General features: G+C 43.5%; 1 pseudogene; it reads right to left on the reverse strand.

Moving 5' to 3' along the window:
* Positions 1-239: 239 nt before the first annotated feature.
* On the reverse strand, positions 240-7,092 carry LOC125530378 (annotated as a pseudogene).
* Between the last annotated feature and the right edge of the window lie 647 nt (positions 7,093-7,739).

The following is a 7,739-nucleotide window of genomic DNA, read 5'->3' on the forward strand; positions in this document are numbered from 1 at the left end:
CGCGGCACCTGCCAGTGCAGGCAACGGCGAGGTAGGAGTCGTGGGACCGGCCATCTGCCTGTCAATATCTCCACTGTAATTTGTACTACGGGACTGCTATGCTCCACACTGCCGAAGTCTGAGTAGAAGCGCAGCTTGCTACTACCCTCCATTACACTGAAGCCCCAAGATCTATGCATTCCTCTTCCATTCACAGTGGAGATATGCCGTGATCCCTCTCAGCTTCACCTTGCACCATATCAGAGGCCACAAGCCAGCAGAGAACTTGGAGAGCTGAACGTGATGGCCAACTGCAGCATAACAATACATGCAGCTTCATTGGTAGCAGCTTCTTGTGGGGTGTAGTCCATTACATTTTCGACGAGCTCTCCCCAGCTGAAATGCAATTACAGAGCATGCATTAGTTTTATTTCATCGGGAGTTTTATTATGTCTTCACAAGTTCAAAACAACAAACAAATTGCAAGTATATATGAAAAAATGATACTTGATAACTACAAAAAAATAATAACTGACCAGCATGAACACTTCACTGTTCAAGTTCAGAGGCACTTTGACTGTCAAGGCACTGCGAACTAGCTCTCTCCTGGGCCGGAAAAGAAATTCAAGCTTCAGCTTCAGATCATTCCTTGGCGGAAGAAGATGTTAGGACGTTTGTTCACTCCAGGTCAAGGATCTGTCTGCAACAAAGTGGATTATTAGAACTAAATGCTTAACGGAAAATCGAATCAGAAGACCACGACAAAGTTTACACTATAAGATAGTACTTACATATCCAGCAGATAGGTGGAAACGGACAACCGTATCATCACCAGCAACAAGTGCAACGAGCAACATCTTCTGTTATAGAGAGAAAAACATAGTCAGAAACCCTAACTGAATCAACTAATCAAAGCATTCAACCATGGTGTCGCAGTTAAGGTGCCTGCCGACCTGAGCGTAAGGCAGTACTGGCCAGCATGTAGCGGGGGTCGTTCGAGATGAGAGAAGAACCAAACAATGGAACGGAGAAGAGATCGATCATCAACTAGAACTAGACACTCGTCCTCGGCGCAGATCATCTTTGCTGTTATAGTAGGCAAGAAAGCAGAAGACAAGAGAAATGGATTGTAAGAGTATATCAGTTGATAGCTACACCTACATGCAGGTGTATATAGTGAGCTGAGTAAACATCAGACCAATTTACCAGCATTGTGGATTGAAAGAAACAAGAGGGATGTTCGATCTGTAGCAGGAGCTGTAGGGGCGGCTTCAATGGAGCTGAAGAAAGAAATGAGCAGCATCAGGGCATCGACCGGTCATCAAGCATCTCGTTCTTGTCGCCAGAATGATAGGAGCAGAAACCATCTATGGCTTCTTGTCTGTCGCAACAACAGAAGGGCATGACGATGAGCATGTTCAGTTGTGTTAAGTCTATGCAGGATATCATCAGTTCAGTTGATAATTAGCTAGTGCTACTGAACAAAACAACAATTAATCTGATCTGTTCAAGCCTAAAACAACACGAGAAATCACTCTGAACAATGTAACATGATACTACCTACAAAAAAAAGAGAGAGAGAAGGGGATGTTGCTTGCTTAACTGACCAGCTATTACGCTTTGGAGGCGGACTGTTGAGTGTCGAGCATGTGAACTCCCTCCTGGATCAGAGAGAAATCCCATGGCTTCCAACTTCTCTTGATATTTATTCAGTACTCCTTGACAACAGAGGATGGCTGAGGAGCTCCCTGCTCACTTCTCATGTAGATGTAGCAGAGCTGCTCTGGTTCCTCCTAGATATCAATATTTGAGTTATTTTTGTTCTGAACACTGAAAGATTTGTTCAACAACAACAACAAAAAAGCACACCGAAAGAAGGGTTTATCTATCTTTAACAACCAAGATAACATACTGCAGGTCACAAAATATGCATCGAAAAGATAATTGCGTTCAAGTTTAAATTTAGTTGCACAAAGATAACCTCTTAGAGACGTTGAGACAAACAGTTGGTGTGCATGAAAGAGCAAACGTCGCGAGAAATCAGATGGAATCAAACAAAATCGAAGGGGTTTCAGCTGTACCAACATGACGTGGCAGCAATCAGAACTATCAATGGATCATATGGGAAAGGAAACGAGCCACACCTCCTGTTAGAGAGAGTAATCATCGCCACATACCCAAGCGGAACTATCAATGGATCAAATGGCAGGAAATTCTACCTGTGCGGGAGTCTTCGAGAAGCAGCAGTGGATCTGAACAAAGAAGGGAGCAGCATCGACCTACCATCAAGCATCGTCGTCATCGGAATTGCAGGACCAGAAATCTTGGATGCTACACCAAGAACAGATTAAGGAACATCATCAGTTCAGTTGATACTTATCTGCTAGTGGTAGTGAACAAAAGAGAAAATAGCTACTGACCTGTCGCTCCCCGTGGTCGTCGTCACAGCCAACACCTGCAAGGAGGAGGTCTCCCCCTCCGTTGCATGCTCGGGAAGGAGAGATGATGATTCCTCCCCCTCCGTTGCTTCATCCCCATGTACTACACTAGTGGATCCTTGGACAATGTCGCCCAGGTCGTGGTCGCTCCGTTCATCCTCCAGTCGCAGCACGGGATGGTTCGGGTGTGCCTCCAATTCACATTGCAACATACCAAGCCTAGCCACTTTAGCATTCCATTTAAGCCAAATTTCCTTGAGACTTGCAAGGTGTTCGATACCATTAATCCCTGATTCCAACCGGCACCTTCTGATTTCTATATTTTCCAACTGGGCTAATGTGCCTTCCTCAAATTCTACCTCTCTCAGTTGCTTCAATTTCCAAATAACAAGTTTCTTGAGATTTGGGAATCCTCCCGTTTTGAACGCTAACTTCTCCCCAATATAAGAGCCCATTGCAAGATCAAGCTGCATGAGGTTAGGAAGTGACCCTAGAATTTCCATGATTTTACCTTCTTTCTTTATTATAGTCCTGGATAAGCGAAGCTTGACCAAATGTATCAGATTGCCAAGCCAGCCAGGAATCTCTCCAAGGCATCCATCCAACTTCAGACTCCTCAACAGGGGAGGAGGAGAGGAAACAACATGCAGCCACTCTAGTGTTACGCCTGAGCCAATAAGAAAATTATTCACTTTAAGAGAGCGGAGGCAAGTGAGCTTCTGAATGGCATCACACAATACATTGCATTTTTGCTTGGTGGCCCCTTCTGTTGCCACGGTCAGTTTTCTCAGCTGCACAAGCTCACCTAGCTCTTTAATGGCTTTGCAACTAGTTCGTCTGATGTCCACAACCTCTAGTATTTGCAGCTCTTTCAGTTTGCCCATTCCTTTTGGCAACCTCACACCATCTGACTCTGACCAACAGCTAGACCATGCCATGTGTAGCTCAGCAACTACCTCAGCCCGCTCACTAGGATCAACCAAAGGTGTGAACTGCATGGGCAGACAAGATACAGCCAGCAAGCATTTCTTTGGGTTATCCAAGTCAAACCTTTCAAAGGAACCATTTCTGACACAACGGAGACTCTGCAGAGTCTTGAGTTTACTAATCTCAGTTGGTAGTTCTGTAATATAACTGTCTCTTATGTTCAAAGTACGCAAGCCTTGCAATTTTCCTATGGATCTAGGAAGTTTATAAATAGCCGAATATCCACGAGGATCAGAAAAATTCACATACTTCAAGTGGCGCAACAAGCCTATGTTGCTGATATCCTTTTGTGTGACTTGAAACTGTGCATTCTCTAAATCCAAGGCCCGGAGCATTCTCATGTCAGGTGAACAAAATGAAGGTGATGGACCCAATGATCTCTCACTAAACACAGTTACTGACCGGACGTGGCACATATCTATCTTCTGGCACATGCTACCATGGTATGCTACATGTCGGAAGGTCTCCTCCATAGCACCAGTTACATAATTTCCCACCACATCCACAAAATTTTCATCTCTAGAAACTGAGATCATGACATCACGCACAATCTCATGGACTCGACAGCTCTTCACAACTCCTTCTATGTTCACCCTTGATGCTTGAAGCATGCTTCGGTTGATTAACTCATTAAAGTAACCTTTTGCCACATCCTCAATTTTCACCCCAGTCCCACCCCTGATCAGCCCCTCCTCAACCCATCTTTCTACTAGACGCCTCATCTGGATTTCTGAATCCTCAGGAAAGATGCTTAGGTATAGCAAACATGGCTTAAGATGAGATGGCAAGTGGTTGTAACTCAAAGTAACGATCATCTTCATTGCTTCGAGGCTTGGGTTACTCTCAAACTCAGAGGGGAATTGCTTATAGACATCTTCCCACTCTGCTACCTTTTTAGTAGCAAGGATCCCTCCAATTGTGAGTATGGCCAATGGTAAACAACCATACTTTTTAACTAGTTTCTCAACTATGCTCTTGAAGTGTTCATCGTTGTCCATGTCTTTATATATTTTCCTACTCTTTTTTAGTAGCAAATTTGTGGCCTCGACTACCTCTAAGGTTTTAAGGTGGTAGATAAGGGATTCGAGAGTACATTCCTTTGCTAAGCCAACATCACGTGTTGTTACTATTATCCGACTACCTTTCTTGTTACTATTAGGAAAAACAATATTTTTAATCCACCTCCATGCATCTATGGTCGACAAGTCATCAAGAATAATAAGGTACCTCTTATCCTTAATCTCTTGATTGAGGTACTCGTCGAGGTCCTTTACTTGCACCATCTTCCCTTCAAGTTCTTTCAACAAGTTATTCAGTGAATCTCCACCCAGAAGTTGCCTGATCATACCCTTGAGCATTTCTATCTTGAAAAATGACTGTGAAACTGTGATCCAAGCACAGCAAGAAAAATTCTTCACAATGTCATCCTTACTTTCGTAAGTTTTTCTTGCAAGAGTAGTCTTGCCTAAACCACCCATGCCAACGACACATATAACTTTGGCATCACCATCTCTAGTGTTGACATCCATCAGCTTAATCAACTCCTCCCTAGGCTTTGTAAAGCCCACAAGTTCTGCTTCACCGGTGTTGCTGGCCGAGTGATTACGTACGTCTTCTATATAAGAATCCTCCTTGTCACCGGTCGTTGAGGCCTCTGTCTTGATCAGGTTGTAGCGTGCATTCCTTCTTGATTTCAGGTTGTGAATTTGGATAGTAATCCGGCGACGATCTTTGAGCTTCATCAGCCGTTTTGTTAGGCTTTGGCTCCTCACATGAACCATAAATTAATCAAGGCAATCTTCTATATTGTAGGACAGGTCCCTGACTTGCTCTTCCCACACCTTCAGTAGCATGTCTCTTTTTTCGTTGCTTCAGCGGCCGCCAAGAATGCTTGCATCGTCATTAGCTCATTTTTGATGAACCCGCCAAACAAAAGAAGGTTCAAAAGAAACTTAAATAGACCATCATATGGTGTCATCATTTTATAGATCGTGACATGTATGCAACAATGCAGGAGGAACTTTGCCACCTCCATGACAAACGAGGTATTCAAACAACGGAAAATAGATCTGAAACATACATGAAAAACAACTAGATGCTGTATTAGTAAGCTTGTTGATGGCTTTGACACATTATAAGAGGTAACTGCATGCACGCGCACATACCAAATGTCCATTTGCACGCCCATCATCAAGCTAAGCTCTGCGGCGGCAGCGGAGGTGGCCATGCTGATGGCGCCTCCCAGCATGGACCTCGCCATCCCCTCAGTCAGAGATCAAGGGCGGAACAATTATGGGTGTTTCTCTCTGGACCAGAGAAGAGAAGGTGAGCTGAAAATGAAAATCTCGAAAGAAAGGCATGTTTCCACTCCTGATCTGTACATGAGTTCAGCTCACCTACGTGCGTCCTAATAATCAAATAATGGCAGGACAAATTCCAACTTTCAGAAAATTAAGAAACCAGATTTATAAATTCCGAATGAACTTTCACAAACAGGCTAAACAGATCTTGGTTTCTGTGGACGAAGTCTCTGGAATATGCAACAAAAAATAAAAAAATCTCTGAATATGCAAAATTGGGTGGCAATCTCGGGGTTGAGGAGCGAGAGACGCAAAAATTGATCTTCTCTCCTTTCCAATTTCTCTAACTACGTAGCTACCTTGTGGCAGATAGTGGCCGCTGACCTGTACCAGCCTCTCCATTGCACCTGTGCTTATCTCAATGTTGCCGCTACCTTTCCTCCTCCGGAACACTTGAACTACACTTATCCATACGTCCCATGTAATTTTTCAACATGATGTATCTCCAAATGCCTCCCATTCATATTTCTCCATTGATTGCATTGATCCAACCTATTGTTTTTTCCACTACTCTCGTGATTGGGATCCTCGACTCCATATGTGTTCGTTCGACTGCTAGTACTATCCCGATAACGTGAAGGCTACAGAAAGACCACAAAGAGTAGTGTGTCTTTTATAGACTGGTGAAGGTTGGTGAGCACATTATCTATTTCACTCATTTTTGGAATTTGCATCGTACTTGAGCCTTAATTGCCCTTGAGGGCTGGCTACATATGTGCTCTGTCACCACTTCTCTGTCTCACCCTGGCCTCTACACTCAACACCGGGTTGCCAAGCTTGTGGGAGACGAGCATAGACTGAAAACCAAAACAATGCTACCTCAAATCTACATCAACGCTACCCACTGCCATTATTTGAAATTTGTGGAAGGAGTGACATCCTCGAATCTACATCAACGCTACCCACTGCCCCTTAGTGAGCTGACCTTCAAGACTCCTATTGACGTGTCCTCTTCGATTACAGGAAAGAATGTGGCCTACAACCTTTGGATTGTTCGTTGCTTCTAGCCATTCATCTTTGCTTTGGTAGATAGAGGAAGCCCATCAATGCGGTCCATGACACAACAAGGTTCATGAAAATGGCTCTGGATATATATTTTCCCCTTCCGCAGAGTACCAGAAAAAGGATTATAGATTGGATTGCCTTGTTCCAGTCGAGGTAGCGGCATAAAAGTTCTTCGACAATAGATTTGACGTTTTTGGGGGTATATAGACAGGGGGCCAAAGATGCCCGAAGGGTACCAGTAGGCCCCACATGCCCTAGTAGCCTTCCCGAGACCTGGGCGCGGGGTATTGGCGACTTGTTAGCGCCAACGGCCCGTCTTTGCAGGTTCTTGGCTCGAGGTGTTCTCCTTCTTATGAAAATCTCGGTCAAGATATTTTATGATTTTTATCGCTTCGTAAAATAATTTTTATGTAAAGCAAAAAAACAACATTTGACACTTTGGCGATGATATGTTGGTCCAAAAAAGTGAAATACGTTGTATAGAAGTGTGTATAAATGTATAAAATATGGCATGAAGATGACAAAAAAATTAGAGTTACCTTTCAGACGTATCAACGACTTACAATTCAAAGTGTTTTTATGAACATGACTTCAAATTTAGCCGTCAACTATTATTGCACTTTGAATTGGAGAGGAAAATAGTGAGCCAGTTTTTATGAAGTGATTTTTCTCTTCTTCCCTCTTCAATTTAGCCACCTTGTATTTGTTTGTCCCTGATTTGTACCAGAATATTGATGTCTTCTGCCATTACCTTAGCTTTACCGCTACATGCCCTCCTCAGAAATATGTGACATAAACCTCTTTTTACATCTTACTTCCTCCATCTAAGATTAAAGGGCCCATGAGCCACGGTAAACCGTTTGATTTACATGGCTGCAACAATTACATCGAAAGTATTTTGCCTCGCTTCTACTCCAATTTGCCGAGTTAATTGCAACTGAGAGCATGCATCCAGTAAAATCACTCCTGT

This window comes from Triticum urartu, unplaced genomic scaffold, assembly GCF_003073215.2.
Source record: "Triticum urartu cultivar G1812 unplaced genomic scaffold, Tu2.1 TuUngrouped_contig_6275, whole genome shotgun sequence".
NCBI classification, from domain to species: Eukaryota; Viridiplantae; Streptophyta; class Magnoliopsida; order Poales; family Poaceae; genus Triticum; species Triticum urartu.